At 54.1% G+C, this 16,904-nt stretch overlaps 1 protein-coding gene across 10 annotated transcripts in view; it reads right to left on the reverse strand.

The window, feature by feature from the left end:
* The window catches only part of NCOR2 (nuclear receptor corepressor 2), a 164,481-nt gene extending 148,221 nt beyond the window's left edge, over window positions 1-16,260 (reverse strand). For 8 of the 10 annotated variants that reach the window (XM_031592681.2, XM_031592680.2, XM_031592676.2 and 5 more), the window contains exon 1: window positions 16,058-16,260. The gene's annotated coding sequence lies outside the window, so the exon portion shown is untranslated. Of the gene's footprint in view, window positions 1-15,603; window positions 15,757-16,057 lie in introns of those variants that run through there. The other 2 variants (XM_090120774.1, XM_031592675.2) reach the window with 2 other exon arrangements.
* Window positions 16,261-16,904: the final 644 nt, after the last annotated feature.

Raw genomic sequence — 16,904 nt, forward strand, 5'->3', positions numbered from 1 at the left:
AGCTCTTTCTTCCTGGAGGCAAGACAAGTTCCCTGCAGAAGTAGTCCTTTATGCTTCCTAATGCTAGCTGCATGAATAGGACTTCTGTGGACAATACACAAAGATATCCTCGAGATCTCAGACTACTCAGCAAGCCCACATGTTAGTTCCTTTCACTAGACAGCTCAGACACCAGAGTGAGAGCCAACACTCTCCTTCAGGAAGCTCATCCCACCTGGGACATTCTGCTGTCTACAAGAAATCCTCACTTGGGAAGTTTGGTTAAGTCCAACAACATTGCCGCTTCCGTTCCCAGACCCCATTCCACCCCTCTCCTTCCCAGCCACCACATAGGGCTCCTTTGTCAGCAGTGTGCCTTCAAACACAGGCACAAAAGAAGCAGAGATGAGCGTGTAATCAGTAGGCCTCACCCTCACTGCTCTCCTGCTGCCGCTGCCATTTTTCAAAGGGCACTTCTCCTTCCTCAGCCCCTCCTGTATCACTCCATTGGCAGCTGAGCCAACAGCTGCCGTGCTAAGCTGGATCTGGCAGGCTGCTGCACAGAGCTGCATGCTGTGCTTTGGGACAGCAACTCACCCGAGCTCAGACATCTCCCCAGGCTCCTTGAACTGTGTGAGCAGGGCTCACTGCAGCTGGGAAGCTGCTGCCAAGCCAGCATCCCACCCCATCCCCAGTGAGTGTGATGGGGAAGCGCATCTATGAGGTCCTATCTGTGCCCCCCCACGGCAGCAGCACAGCCCTTGCAGGACAGGCTGCAGCCACAGCAACACGTGCACTTGGAGCACTGAGATGCTCCCACAGGGATATGGAGCCAGTGGTCTCCCCAGGACAGCCAGGAGGCACAATATCCAAATCACACCCGAGACACAGCCCAAAGGGAACAGGAAGGGCTGACCTACACAAGGACAGTGCAATCCCACTGAAGCTCCTCCAGGGACTGATGTGAAGAGAGCAGTGAAGGAAATAAAACCTGCATTTCCTCAGTGTGCCAGCATGGCTGAGAGACATCAGGAACAAGCTGTACTGTGTTTTCAGGAAATCCTCTCTTTTCCATATTTATGCTGTTCCAAAATACTCCTACATGACATCCCCTCTAGATCAGCAAAAGCTACCGCAGAGCTTGGGAATCACAGAAGGAATCTTGCAGACACTCACTGCTGGTTTATCCACCTGACTCATCTCCTCCACTCATCTTCAGCAGCTCCCAATGGCACAAAGACCTCCTGGGACTTCCTCCCAAGTGCAGCACCCACTGTGTGACAGCACAAACCTGCTCTCAAGATAGAAACTCGTAGGCTCGGGCATGAAAACACACAAGAGAGCAAAGCCACCATCAGCCCCGACACCTTCGGGCAGCCCCTGAGGTGGCAGGTGAGATGTGTGCACACAGAACACAGAAAGGCCACGCAGCGTTGGGCGCAGCGTGCACCTGTCCTGCAGACAAAGCCTGCTGCTGTGCCCCGCGGTGCACAAAGACGGGTCTCAATCTGCCTGTAATGGAGCTTTTCAGGCTGACTGAGCTGTAATGTTCACAAGCTGCTCCCCTCGAGGGAATACTGTATCCTCCTCACCGCATTACCCCAATCAGAAAGATCAGTGAACGGCTCAAAGGCATCAGTGGAAGAGGCACTGCTGATGCAATTTCATTTAGAATCTATCAGAATATTTTATTCCTCCCTTTGAAAGTGACAGATGAGGTATTTCCACATCTCTTTGAAGTCTGGCAGAACAATTCACACCAGTGGATGGAACATCCCTTGCACACCCCATTCCTCTAAATGGGTACCGGAGGAGAAAGCATCTTTGAAAAGCCCCGGGGTCACCCAAGGCACAGCCACCTCTGAACTCTCACTTCTTCAACACAGCAAGCTTTATTTCCATCCCAGCTTCTTTGCTTTCAGAAAACCTCCTGAAAAAACCAAGCATGGTGCACCTCTCTCCCAAAAAATCTTTCCTTGGCAATTGCTAGGACCCCCTCTCTGGGGGACACTGAGATCAAACACAGCCTGCCTGCTGATTTCCTTCTTGCTGAGGACATGCAGGTCCTTGCTGAGCTCTGAGAAGGTCTGAGAGCTTCAATAAAAAAAGTAGCATCTTTCCTCATTTCATGTGCAAAAGGGGAAAATAAGCAACTCAGCTGCTGCTTCCTCCAGCCCGAAGCACACATTGATAGGATCTGCTGACCTGATCCAGAGGGCATTCCCCAGCAGACTGTAACAGTGTTAAAGTAGGTCAGGCTTGGGCCTGAATTTCTCAGCAACCCGACTCTGACGTATTTCTAGAGCGTGTGTAGGTGCATGTGCGTTTTTCCCTTTCCCTGTAGTACCTCACCACACGACACTCATAACCAGAAACCCAAATGACTTTGGTCACAGAGAGGAGGGAGACCTATGGGTTGAATTTCTGCTTGAAGCAGCAAGAGTGAATTATTCCAGCCCAGGGACCCTACTCTGTCACACATGCTGGCTGGGCTTGGCAGTGCCTCATCACAAAGGGCATCCCTGCTATCTGGGGCTCGCAGGGATTAGAGCTGAAACACCAACCAGCCCATGCTGGGCCAGGAGAGGAAGAAAGCACCAGATTTTTACAAAACAAGCAATAATTTTTGATTTGTCAGTCCGTGAACAGCACATCCCTGTTCTCCTTTCACTACCCTGGGACTGCTACAAAACAAACAAGAAAACCATACAGAGACGTTCTTGCAGCCGCACACCCAGAGCCCTCCCCGTTCTTTCATTTCAGACTCTCGCAGCTGTCACAGCGCCCGCACGGCCTCAGAGGACCACAGACACAGGGGCCGGGGCTGCTGATGTGCAGAGCGAGGAGGAGCATCGCATTTGCTGGGCTATGAATGATTTATCACTGCACCGGCTGCGGGAGAAGCGGGCTCCCAGGGTTCTCCGCACGGCCGGAACAGCACAGGCGGGCTGCATCTGCGGGGATGTTTGTGTGCACTCTTCACATCATCATTAACCATCAGGACCCTCCAGAGGAGCATTTATTTCCTCGGGATCGTAAGGGAGATGGCTGCTGAGAAAACAGCTGGGCAGGATTTAGCCCCATTATCTCCATCTGTCTTGTTCTGCTCTCCCTCCCCTCCACCTCCGCTATTTAATTGGGGACAGAAATAGAGGAAATAACGAGAAATAACACCAAAAAGGGGAAGGGGTGCAGCACAGAGCAGCAGTGGGTCATGGCTGTCCCAGCGCAGCACCTGCCCCGAGCAGCTGTGTATTTCCACATCCCCCCACCTCGGCTGTAGGAGCTCATCTCATCCCACCCCCAGCAGCACTCTTAGTGCGGGTGTTATAAACTAAGCCTTGCCCACCATGGCACACAGCTGCCAGCAAGGAAGACAGGCATGGAGTATTTTTAATGAAACACGCCCGCTCTTCCCAGCAGTTCTTCTCTCTGGGGACAGGGCCATCAAACATGCACAGCAAGGGCCTGGCCTTGACTCCATCTACAGAGTTGTGCCTCACATTGAGCAAGGCAGGAATGTCATCACACAGCCCACCACCACACACACTGTAACTGAATGCTGTGCTGCCCTGTGTGGCGATACCAGGGGACAGCTGGGCGTACAGCAGCAATCTGTGCCTGGGGATCAAGCAGGATGGAGCCAGACATTAATCACTCTGCATCTCTTTCCTTGTGGGAACCTCACTGCTAGGAAATATTTACAGTTCTTTAGTTCTAACTGCTGCAGACTTTTTATAGTTGCAATATATTCCTATACTTGCACAAAATTCTCAACTCCGCTTATTAAAAACATAATACTTCCTTGAACAACAGTCCTCAAATCACTTTCTCTCCAACCCAACTGTTCTGCATCCCCCTAATTACCAATTAGATGGAAACCTGAGCAATGAGGACAGCAGAGCAAGCAGAGAGCAAGCAGGGAGCAAGCAGCCCTGCAGCAGCCCTCCCCTTCTCACTACCTGCACACACACACTTGAATCATTTCCTCCTTCCTCCCCAGGCAACCTGTAGATTACAAGCATGGAAGTACAGCAATTACCCTCTTCAATTACCCTAAAGACTCCAGCGGAATAATTGTTTGCAATGGAGAGCCCTCTCGCCTGCTCATTCCTCCACTCCCTCCCACACAGCCCACAGATCACAAGGCACAAGGGAAGGGAGCAGGGAAATCTATCTAACACAATCCATGCTCTCCCAGCTTGCGGATGGGGCGTAGAGGCTGGAAAGAAATCCTGGATGCCCCCAGCCCTGTGCTTCCAGGACCGGCTGGAGACGTGGCACCAGACATCAGCTGACACCTGCAATTACATCCAAATCACAGATACAAGGTCTGTTATCGATCTGTTCCTGGAAGGAAGGACAAGCTATCCAGTGAGAAGGGGTGTCACGTTATTAAATTCTGAAGGGATAATAACCCAACACAAAGGGCACAGCTGTTACTGCTACATTTCAGGCTTCATTTCTGAGTCTGACAGGGAGCAAAGATCATTGGAGCACTTCGGCATTCAGAGACAGACCCAGAAATTGCAGGCATAAATTAACATATCCATATCCCCATGACTGGGCTGCAGGGGCTACGCATCTGCTGGCAGGAGCTGGCCTCCTGCTACTGCCACTCATTTCCATTAGCTCTTCCAGTGCTGGAATGGCACAGCAGCATGCTCCCAGCCCTTCCTCGGAGAAGGAGCTTTACCAGCCCCAGCCCAGAGACCAGAAAGCACAGGGCAGACACAAGGCCCTTGGGAAAGACAGAGAGGCTGCTTCTCGCATGCAGAAATCTGAGCTGGGGGTCCTGAGCTCCATGTAAAAGCCTGGATCAATTCTGCTGCAAAAGCACAGCTGAGATCAGTACTGCACAAGTCAAAGTCTCCCAACACCAGCAGAATGGAAGAGTTTAACCAAGCTGCTATTGAAAATAAAAAACAAGGAAAATTATTGATTGGTATGAGCTTGGAGTCAAGAGACACATAAATTATTCCGACACAGCAGAGATAGCAGATTTCTTGGGCATTTCAGTGCTGTGCAGCACCACGTTCAGAGCACTTGGCTGGGCTGCCCTCCAGCAGAGCCACGATGCACAGCAGCCGTCCCTCTGCCGGGTGCCAGGATGGTTTACGGGCCACCAGGCCATTAACAGGGCAGCTGGGGGCTGCAGGAGGGGCTGGACAGACTGAGACACAACAGACAAATGAGTTCACAGCATGCTGCAGGGACTTTCCACCCTGCTGGAGACGCGGGTCTCTGCATCAACAAAATTACAAACATAGCACTGCAAACGAGAAACAAAACGCACCCACATCCCTGACCAAACAGCTTGGGCTGCAGAATCCATGCCCCTCCAACCATCCTGGAAGGCATTTGGAAATCAAGGCGAGAAAAGCTCCACAGATACCAGCCTTCATTCTATATCCTGGGCAGAAAGCCTGCAGCTCTGTAGTGTATGCACAGCTCCATCACAAGCCTCAGGTGCTGCCCCTGGCAACCCATCTCTGCAGGCCCCTTCATAGAGCAAACAGCCCCAGCTTTCCTTCACCTACAAAGGGAGAACGATGATGCATCCAGACGTGAGAACAAGAGTCCAGATGGCATTCCAGATCCTGAACTTCATTCACAGCACACAAAGCAAGCAGCCTCATAGATCCATGTTGCACAACGCAGGGAAGGTTATCCCACAGCACAGCCAAGAGAGCAGAGTCCTGGGGTGCTGTGGGCTGCACCCCAAGCCAGCTGATGTTCCAGGGCTGGTACAAGAGCTCACCACTATTGAGACTCATGGGTGAGAGCAGTGGGTTGCAAACTTCCTACCAAGGTCAGTTTTTATGAAATCTAGTGAAGGAAGATCAATATTTTCCTTTTGTTAAGTAAATCCGACCACTGCAAAAACATCAGAGAACAGCTCAGAAGACACGTTCTGTTTATTCACACCAGCAGAAGCAAGAACAAAGGCAGCTGCCCTTACCCACTGCCTCCTGAGAGCTAAAGAACAGGAAGCACAAACCTCTCCATATCCTCACAGAAAGAGCTTAACCTGGGACTGCACCAGGGCCAGGATGCCAAGAGAGATGGCCTCAGCACAGGGTGAGCAGAGCCCAGCAGGGTGCTGCTGCAGGAACCAGGCCCACCCCAGGCGCCAGAGCACGAGGACGTGGGCAGGTGGCAGAGCAGAGGCAGCTGCAGGCTGAGAGCCTGGAGGGAAGCTCAAGCAATGTGGTGTAAATATCGTATGCACCCGGAGCCAGGGAGCTCAGTGAGGGCTGCATGTGGCATTTCCTGAAGGTTACCTCTAATAAGGGCTGTCAGCCTGCCAGCCTCAGGCTGCCGAATCCTGCTGTGGGAAGCACAGCACTGCCCAGTGCCACTGTCACCATCTGCAACAGCAAGAGCTCCAAAATTAAACTCCTCCCACACACTGCAGATGAGGCAGGAGTCGGACACTCAGGCCATCAAATCTAGCAGAGAGGGAGAGGAGGCTGAGCCCCCACAGCACGAGCCACAACACCGGGGTTGGGCTGTACAGTGGTGAATGTACAGAAATAAGGCACAACCTGCACTGGTACCCAGCACCTGAGAAGTACGTGCCAGACAGCACCGCGACTGCCAGCAGGGAAGGAGCTCGGCAGATCTGTCATTCCAGGAGGGAAAAAATAAGCCATGTTCAAGGCCTCCTCAGTTACGTAAACTTCATTTCCATGTCTTTTATCACTGATAAGATAAGCCATTGCTCAAGTTCAAGTTCTGTATCAAGTAAACCATGATAATCCTCTTAGGAATTCCCCATGCCCCAGCTTGAACAGACCTGCAGAAAAGAGCTTAAGGGGTTGCCTTCAGCTTAAAAAAGAAACACACACAAGCATGCAGCCACAGACTTATTTATAACATAAGCAAATTGGGGCCCAGGATAGAATATGAAAGGCTTATGTGAGTCTGCCTGAATAGAGGCATCCACTTCTGTCCTAGTTCATGAACGCTACAAGCTGCTGCTTGGTCATGCACTGCACAATCAGACACAGCCCAAAGAAAACCACCCTTCTGAGCAGGATTTCTTGCAACAATAAGGACCTGGAGGATCAGATTCAAAGAAGCAATCAAAGCGATTCACAACCAGACCCACACATTTTCTTCTGGATGACACCAGCAAGAGTTTTCCAGGCTTCTATGTTTTAATTTTTCTTTTTATTACAGCACAGGGTAATTTTAGCTCATCTAATGCTGGCAGCAGAATTACGATGGCTTCAAACAGCTACTCCCCTGCTCCACACATAAGATTTAAAACTCCCCAGGCCCACCCCCTGCTGTGCCATACTGCACTGCCAGGACAGCCAGTGGGCCTGGCAGTGATGAGCTGATGGCTAGACTTGAGCTCAGAGGTCTTTTCTGACCTTAATGACTCTATGATCCCCCTCTCCCCCCCAGTCCTCACTTCAGGTGCTCTAACCTGACTCAAGGATGCAGCACAAACGCAATGCCTCCCCTCCCACCAGTACTTTCAGGACCCTCAGATGCTGGCTGACAACACCATCTGATATTGTGAAAAAGGTGCCTTTTAAATCAGCTGCCAGGAAGAGCTCTTCCAAGATAGCAGCTGAATTCAAATCACATCACAATTAGCTCAGGGGGATTTCTAGGTTTTTCTTTCAGGGAGCCTATTTGAAGACAAAACAAAAAAGAACCGTTTTAAATCTCATTAAAAGGTTTCAGAACAGGTCGCAAGCACGCGATGTTTTCCACCAAAGCAAAGAAGAGCACACCTAAGTAGCCTCACCCCACCACAAGGGCTTCGGTCCTTCAAACCCTTGCTGTGCCCCCCACTTCCCACCCAGCCCCGTCCCATGCCTCCCCACGGGATGGCATTTCTGCATCCCCCTCCCGGAGCTCTCACCCCTCGCCTCAAGGCCGTGAGCAGATGACCCCGCTTTTTCTGAAGCCGGTGCCAATGAGGCCACTGCATTCGTTATCCCTGAGGATAATGACAGAGTGCAATTCAGTCAACAGCAAACTCTCCCCGGGGAGATGCCCCCTGACCCCTCCCGAGCTGGGGGATGAAAGCAGGCAGCCAGACCTCAGACAGGCAGCGGAGCTGAGTGAATAACTCCTAATGAACCCTTTCATCTGCCCTTTTGTTTTGGGGCGGGGGACGGGGAAGCTATCTACCAGCAGAAAATGATTTGAGAGCTGCCCCAAAGCGCTGCTGTCTGAGCAACACACTAATTGCCAGGGCCAACGCGCGCAAGCCAGAGAGGGTGAATTCAAGTAGTCATTCAAACCACATTTTTTCCAATAAAATTCAGTTCCAGTGGCACAACTGCAAACATCCGAGGAACAAACAAGTTCAGTGCACAGGGCCCACAGACAGGCAGAGCCTCGCTTCTCCACACACCTCTCAGCCCTCCCTGGCAGCTTGCTCCCATTCACCAAGCCATGAGCTGAAGAGATGGCCAGCATTTGAAATAAGATGTGATTCCCCAAGGAAGAGAAGTGATTTTCACTTCTCCTGCATGAGTTCAGCTGCATTGAGTTCTGCAGCATCTCCTGAGCACGTGGGGTCACCCGGAGGTTTTAAGGGAAGTATGGATGGAAAATAGAATGATGACACCTCAGAGCCAGGTGGCATTGTGAGCCCTATATGTCTATTCAGCTGCTGCCACACTGAGATTCTCCCTCATCAGCATCAACTTCCATCCTACAGACAGAAGGCCCTGAGATGCTCCGTGCCCCATTCCAAGGCAAACTAGCTGACGTGAACCCGCTCACTGAAATAGAGTTTGGCCAGTGTACTCATACAGACGTCAGAGCCCAGGGATATCAGTGACAATCTCCTCCCCAGTCAAACTGATTGCAGCTCTCCTACACTCCTGTGCTATCTCACACGTCACACAGGGCCAGCGGCCCCAGTACCCTCACACAGTGATGAGCAGAGCTTCAAATGAAGGCAAACAAGGGTCCTGGTCAATGAGTGACCAGCGCAGGGCTCACATGCTCCTCTCTCAGCACATTTGTTTGCAGGGTCAGAAGCACAGAGCAGAGGGGTCATCAGCTGGGGGGTAACTTTGGCTCTGCTGGAACAAACACAGAATACTGAAACTGTGAGCAAGGAAGTTCCCAGCCCTTACAATTAAAGCTAAAGAGACGTGGGCATGCAAATCCTTTAAGTTCAAACATGCCAGAGGCAGCATAAAAAATAAGTAAAATCCTGTGATTTCGGAGGATAAGAGGTTAACAGTATTTAGTAACCCACCTAAAGTTCTGCCCAGCCTGGAGGCCTCAGTGGCTGTGGAAAGCAGAAATGGGCTGACACGGCCAGCACTGGTGGATCAGACAGCACCAGTCCTGTCCTGAGACCCAGCGGGAGAGACTCAGCCTGGAAGCTGCTCTTCATTAGGTTAATTAGTGGAGTTTGATGTAAGCAAGCTGGTTACCATGAGCACAGCACCAGGCAGTAGAACTTACACAGCTCTCTGTGGCCTGGATGGGGAGCACTCTTCAGCCACAGGTCATACTGGAGCAGCACAGGGAAGCAAACAGCTTCACAGCACAGCCAGAGGATGCACTCACACACAGCAACAAACAGAATGAGTGAGATCTGCCCCCAGCCCTATGGAAGTGGGAAGAAACAAAAAGATGTTGTACTCTCTGAAATGCAGAACTAGCTGTCTGAAACAGCACAGAGCTGTCTGCCTCCCCACACACTGTATCTCAGCACACTGCTCCAGCATCTGCAGAAAGACCACTGAGACACAGCACTTCCCAAACAAGCAAATGCTTTGTCATCAGTGACACTCTGCCCAGTTACGATCAACATTTCAGCCACTCGTAACTCTTCTCTGCTGCACACTTCTATCCATGTACTGAGCACAAGCAACACAGCTTCCACTTCTCCCAGAAGAGTGGAATAGAAGATTAAGAGAAGTGGGAGAGAATAGGCAATTTGCAATTCAACACAGCTTCTCTAGAAGTAAACTCCTTCAGCCAGCACTGCAGCTCAGGCTGCCATATCCCAGGTACAGCCTGGAGTCAGCTGCAGGCAGCAAAAGGCCCCAAGCTCAGCCCTGTTGGAAAGACAGCCTCAGACTCGTTAGGAGGTACCACTCAGTGCCACCTTTCTCAGCAGGTTCGTGTTAAGCTGCTACATTATTTTTTTTTCCACCTTTTGCAGATGCCTTAATTGGCTGCTTAATGCAGGTCTCACTGCTATGCTAATCACAGCCCGTGTGATGGAGCATGGAGCGCAGAGGACCCGTTTGTCTCCGTAAGTAATTGTTCTGACTACCCAATGTACACACGGCACGGAGTTGGCAAGGCTGCAAGGTGAGGATGCTGTATTTATTTGGAAATTTCTTCTGTGGGCTGAGAGGCTCCGTGAGGCAGGCCGTGATCCAGTCCTCCAGGCAGCACAGGCACTTTCATTGGATCTATGCAAAAACTGAAGCGACTGAGGAATGGATCAGGCCCCAGGTTAGCAACATTCCTGGGCCAAGCACGTCCCACGCCTGGAGAGCCAACACTGCATCATGCACAGGCATGTTGCTCCCGAGCAGCCCTGCCAGGCTCAGGGCACTTCCTCATACAGCAGGGAGCGAGAGCCAGGAGAGCACTGCCCTGGGTGCCCAGAAAGGTGGGGGTACCCCATCCCTGGAGACACCCACAGCCAAGGGAGGGGGCTCCTGATGGAGCTGTGAGTGTCCCCGTGCAATGCACGCAGCAGGACCAGATGGCCTTTAAAGGTCCCTTCCAGCTCAAACGGTTCTATGATTCCTCAGCCTTCGCCTGCTGCTGGCAGAGCTTCAGGACATGCACAGCAGTATTTGGGATTGCATGAGCACTGGTCTCAATGGAGAAGATGCAAACCTTGGCTTTCTACAGAGAGAGCTACAACAAAAATACAAGCCTTAAGATATGCGCTTACATCTCTCTTCTTGATTTCACAGCAATGGAGAAAACCCAAAATCTTGCAGCACATGGCCCTGGAGAAGGCTGCAGATAGCTGGCTGGGTGCTGGACCAAACCACACCTCTCAGCGTGGCACCTGAGTCACAGAGACACCAGAACTCCAAAAACATAACACAAATTTTCAGCAGCTATCCTGTCAAAACAAAGCTAAGACAAAAATCCACAAATGAAAGAAAAAGCAGGAGAACTCAGGGCTGGCTGACACCTCCTCTACACGCTGTCAGCAGGATCACTTACTCCAAAAACGAAGATGTGGTTAGCTGCTCAGTGCATCTGACAACTGCTCCGTGGCCCCAGCACTGGAGCTACAGGGCAGCGGACGCTCAGTGAAAAACCAAGAGCTGATACCTGCTCAGAGCTAACAACAAATGCTGTGTGACAGCATCTGCAGCTCACAACGGCTGAGCCCCAACTCAGCTAGCCCTGTCCAGCCTGGGTACAGTCACACTGCCTCCTCAGCATCTTCCCAAGTGACTTATTTAAGATTAAAAAGCCTTCAACTATACCAAAGGCTTTTTTTCCCCCATTACCAGTTCAGAGAGTTTTCCCAGAACACTGGACACACAGACTATAATGCAGACTTCGCTGCATTTTATTCCTTTGACAGCTTTTAATCACCGCTGGTCCAGCATTTGGAAATTATTATTCACGCACACAACAGGAACAAGGCTGCAGGGAACACGAATTCCGCTGCCTGCCTGTTTGTGTCTGCAGACACCACCTCGCCTCTCACCAAATCAAAACAAGGCGGCCAGCTCCAACACGAGGGGAAATGAAAGGGCAGATGGGTGACCTAGAAACCAAGCTGAGACTCTGGCATGAGCCTGAAATTCTGCAGCAAAAGGCAAGCAGCAGCATAGCTGCTTTCAAGATGGAGCTGGAAAAAGCTTACAAATGGAACTGTAGGGCATGGAACCTAAAGCAAAACAAGGATAATGCTTAATTGAGATCCTTCCAATTGGAAAATCACCTCCTGCAAGCAGAAGGAAGCCTTGTATCAAAGAGGGATGCTGTTATTTAAGACCCCAATGCAGGAAAACCTCCAGCAAACAACCAGAGAAACTTTCCGAGCACACAGCTCTGATAGTAAACTCCAGCACTGCTACACACCCAGGATTTACATACCACATTAGATCATGAAACACATGACAGTGATGGCAAGGGCTTGACAAGTCAGTAGACAAAGCTTTAGGGCTGCAAGCAGTGGAGCAGGAACACTGCAGTCACCCAGCACGGATCCTACACAAACTCACCCTGCCAGTTACAATCAGCTTAAGGAGGTGTTAACAATGACCTCTGTTCCAGCAAGTTGCAGTCTTGAGCAGGTAGCGCCTGCACCAGCAGCACGGAGCTGACATGTGCTGCTCCAGCAGGGCTGGTGGAGAGGGCAGCACAAACCAACCTCCAGCCCAGAAAATCATGTGTGTCCCCCCCAGCTCCCTGTATCACATTCTCACAGCACAGCAATGCACTCTGAAGAGGACACAGCTCAGGGGAAAACCCGTCCTTGGGACTGATGGCAGGAGATGGGATGATCTGCACCAGCAGCCCAAATGCTGCTGTCATCCCCCACCCACGGGCTGACACATTTCTTTCGTTTTGCCTTCTTTAATGTAAAGATACAGCCAAACGAATGATCACAATACTCTTTTGCCCAAACACGCACAGAACAAACCTTAGCTGCCTTGCTTTGGGAGCCAGGGAAAGGCATGCAGATCGCAGAGCACCAGCCCGGAGCCTGCAGAGCTCCTAAGCAGGGCTTAGAAATCACCAAGGTCCCCAGAAGTGCACGGCAGAAGGACACACCTCTCAGTGCTCCTCCAGCTCGCCGGACCTCACACACGTGGGACAAAGCAGCCCAGAGCATTCCCCAGGCGTAAGGGTTAACTTCCATTTGGGCCGAAACGGCGCTTCTGGGCACCGCTGCTGCCGGTGTCACGCAGAGAAACAATGCTAAATAAAGGCTACGCTGAGTGCTATTATGTAAACAACTCCCTTCCACAATGAAAGGACAAACCTCGGCTGCCCGGTTAGCCATTAACCCAGGAGCCAGTGCTGCCGAGAGGAAATCCTGCCGGCTCTCCTCCCTCACCATACGCACTGTGATGCTGCACATGGGCCACGGCTCCAGCGCGTCACCTCCTCCCAGGGCTGGGCCCATCCTCAGCCCCGTGCAGCACACCTGGATCCAGAGCTGCCCTCCTCCTCCTCCCAGGACACGCAGGGCTCACTGCTCGGACAGAATACGCTCCTCACTGCATCCCATCCTCTGAACAGCCCTTCCCCTACAGCCCGACCTGCTGGGCTCTGCACTGCCGCCCAGAACAACTCACTCAACCCTCCTTCGTCCGCCTCCCCCTGCAGCCTGCCTCCCTCCCTCCAGCCTTGGCCTCCAGACTGAGCGCTTGATGTTCGTCATGCGATTTTAAATCTGTCAGCAATTCATCCATCTGCCGCCTCCTGGGCTTTCAATGCGGAGAACGGTTCTGGGACACAGCCTTGCATAAAGCTCTCCACGGAAAATGAAGCTGTATCTCATTCAGAAATTGAAGCAAGCTTTGAGAACACTTCTTCCCGAGGTGTTGGGCTGTGTCACAGCCGGCTCTTCCCCGCAGCCAGCAGAAACACAGCGATGCTATCCACTCTAAAATAAACATTATGGGAGCGGCGATAAGGGGAAATATTTCAGCTGACTCAGAGTAATGTGGGTTCAAATCCAAGCGTAAGCTGATATTGCTTGTAATTTGTTCCCAAGCCAAAAGCACAGACTGAGAATGGAAAAAAAAAATGGAAGGCATTAAACAACAAGCAGTGCACTCAGTGACTCTGGGAAACTTCAGCATTTTCATTCGCGTTATTATTTTTTTAAATAACCTTCAGTTTCACGGATCATAAAGCTAATTTGGAGTTAACTTCCCTTCTCCGTAAGCAGACAGTGCTGCTATCCTTTACACTCATTAATGTTCGCTCAGTGCTCTGCTGAGTGCTGTTACCAGCACCACGCTGCCCAGCAGACACAGACCCAGTCCCTCACAACACCCAAACCCCAGAAACAGCAGCCAGCGGCTGTGGGTGCTGCTGCACTCACTGCTCCCTCAGTGCTGATCCTGCTTCTGCTGAAGCCTCTCACAAAACCAGCTGCAGCTCACACAACAACAGCAGTCCTTCAGGAACACTGGATTTGGGGTTTCCATCACCATGCACCCACGCACAGCCCAAGGTCTGCAATTGCAGAAGGCTGCCGGCAGGCACCGAGCCCAAGAGGGAATCAGCGCTGTGCAGTTCTGAGGAACTCGTGGGGAAGTGACTCCTCTCCCCAGCCCCCCAGCTGTAGCACTCCAACGCACGGCACTTCATGTCACCCCTCTGCCCTCGATGTTTGGGTGTTTTTGGAGATGTGGTCATAGTGAGGCACCATGTCAGGAAACAGCCCTTCTCAGACCCCTCCGCCACCCCTTTGCCATCAGCCAGCTGCCCAAAGCCCACTTCTAAAAAGTTACCCATTAATTCCTCCTTCCCTCCCTCCCCACTCACTCAAACCTGGGGAGACAACAGCTCTCCTCCTTGCCCAAGAGCTGCAAGATGACAGCCAGCACCAAGCCATGGCCAGCTCTGGACAGGCCCCTCCCAGCACGTGTGTCAGCACAGGGACAACCCGGGTCTGCAACAGCCAGCCCATCAGCAGGAGGTGTCAGGGGGACAAACAACCCACAGGTATGTCACAAATCACAGAGTATCACCTCGGGACGAGCATTGCAGCTCCACCAACACCACGCACTGCTATCAGCACAGCTGCATACATAGCAATCACAGCACAACCGCCTTCCCAGCCTGCAGCTTGCAACTTCAGGAGCCAAGCGCAGCTGAACCAAACCTGCTTTGGATCTGGCACAGGATGGCTGCAGGGATAGGCACAACTCCCACACGGGGCAACTTGGGTCTGATCCAACCGCAGCCGTTGGCAAATGGGAGGCACCGCCAAGCAGCAGCGCTCGGTGGCTTGTAGGGAGCAAGCTCGTGATTTCGGTCCAAATCTTGCTGGGGGGTTTGCCTGCACCGGGAGGGGTGAGGGCACAGCACTGTCCCTGCCCAGCACAGGGCCGGGGGCGGCGTTCCAGCACAGCGTTCTGGCAGAGGCAGGTACGCCATGCAGCCTGGCAGCACGCAGCTCCAAACAGAAACCACCACCCACAGACAGCCCGAAGAACAAAGTACCACTGTTTTCCTGCCCCAGACACATGCATGCCCCATCTCCTCTCTCACACCAAAAATAGCTTCTACTTTTTCTTCCCTTTTGGCAACAACAAACCAGAGCTGGAGCACTTTCAGTACACCGAACGCGTTTTGCAGGAGTTATCGTTCACACTGAAACTCAGTCCCATCTATCGCCGCTGTTACAGACCCCCACCGCGCACCGCCTCCCCCTGCCCCGCCATGGCGGCCGGGCTCGGCTCCCAGCACGAGGCGCAGCCCTGCACAGCCCAGCGCTGCCCCGGGGTGAGTCAACAGCGCAGCCCGGAGCTCCGGGACAGCCTCCCCGCAGCCGTCCGCTCTCGTCGTCGCTTTCAGATCAAACGGAAGCGCCGACCCCAACCCGAGGATCGCCCCGTCCCCAAACCCGGCCCAAAGCCCCGCGCTCGGCACAACCGCGACGCCTTCGAGCGCGACACGCACTTCTGTCCACGAGGATCCACGCGCCGCGCGGAGAGCCCGAACCGCGGGCAGCGGCGGAGGAAACCGCCCCGGGAGGGGCTGCGGCGCTCCGAGCCGCCCCGACGCGCAGCTTCAGAGCGGGGGCCCGGCTCACTGCCTCGCGGGTGCGCGGGGCACAGCACAGCACGGCACGGCACGGCGCGGCACGGCGCACACTTGTTGCCGCGCGCCCGCGGAGCCGCGCGGAGGCGGAGCGCAGCCGCAGGCCCGGCCCGCAGCCGGTGCTCCCGCCGGGTCACGGGGCCGCGCGCGGGCACGGCGCGGAGCGGAGGTGCGGCCCGCAGCCCCGCACGGCGCGGCGGCCCCGGGGGCGCTCCGAGCGCTGCGGGACGGCCGGCCGGCCCCGTCCGCCTTACGTAACCGCGGCCCCCCGCCTCCCGCGCCCGCTCGCGGCCCTCCCTCCATCCATCCCTACCTACGCCTTCCGCCGACCGCCGCCCCCCATGGCCGCCGCCGCGCTCCTCCTCCCGTCGCGGGGCCGCCTCAGCGCCCGGCCGGGCAGCGAGAGGCGCGGGGGCTCGGCCCCTCCATCCGCGCCGCGGCTATAAATCCGGAGCCATGGGGCCGCGCCGCTCTCCCAGCCGAGGCCGCCGCCGCGCCGCGCTGACCCGGCCCTGCCCGAACCCGGCGGGAGGCGGGGGGGGGGGACGGGCGCCGCTCCTCACGGCCGCGCCACAGCGGCCCGGGGCCGGGCGGGGCGGGGCGGGGCGGGGCTGCGCCGCCCGCGCGCCTTAAAGGGGCCGCGGCCCGCCTGCGGTGCTGCCGCGCCGTGCCGATGAGGGGGGCGGCGCGGAGCCCCCGATCCGCCTCGCTTCTCTCGGGGAGTTTTCGCGCTCGGGCTGTCCGGAACTCGTTTCCCTGCAGCCAGGGGTTTCGGTTTCGGGGGCCTTAGGGCAACGGTGTAAACAAATGTATTCAAATTCAGGGTTGAACGCGCTGCGCAGCAAAACCGTGTGCCCCACGGACGGGTTTCCTGCCTTTATTTCTGTTATTTCTTCGGCCGCAGAGCCGAAGGCAGCAGGTCGGTACCGCAGCGGCACTGCCGGGCTGCCCGGAGCTCCACAGCCCTGCCCTCGTTTCAGCGAACCGCCCTCGCTCAGACCCTCCCCGAGCGGCGTTTCCAAACTTCCCACGGATGGCTGGAAGCCGAGAGCTTTTTTTTTTTTTTCCCACGGAAATCCCACGGGTGTTCGCGGCTCAGAGCCGCTCGGCAGGGAACGCGGGGCCGGGGCTCCGTGCCACAACAGCGGGGCCGTCCCGGA

Source organism: Phasianus colchicus, chromosome 18 (genome assembly GCF_987193195.1).
Source record: "Phasianus colchicus chromosome 18, bPhaCol1.hap1.1, whole genome shotgun sequence".
Lineage (NCBI taxonomy): Eukaryota > Metazoa > Chordata > Aves > Galliformes > Phasianidae > Phasianus > Phasianus colchicus.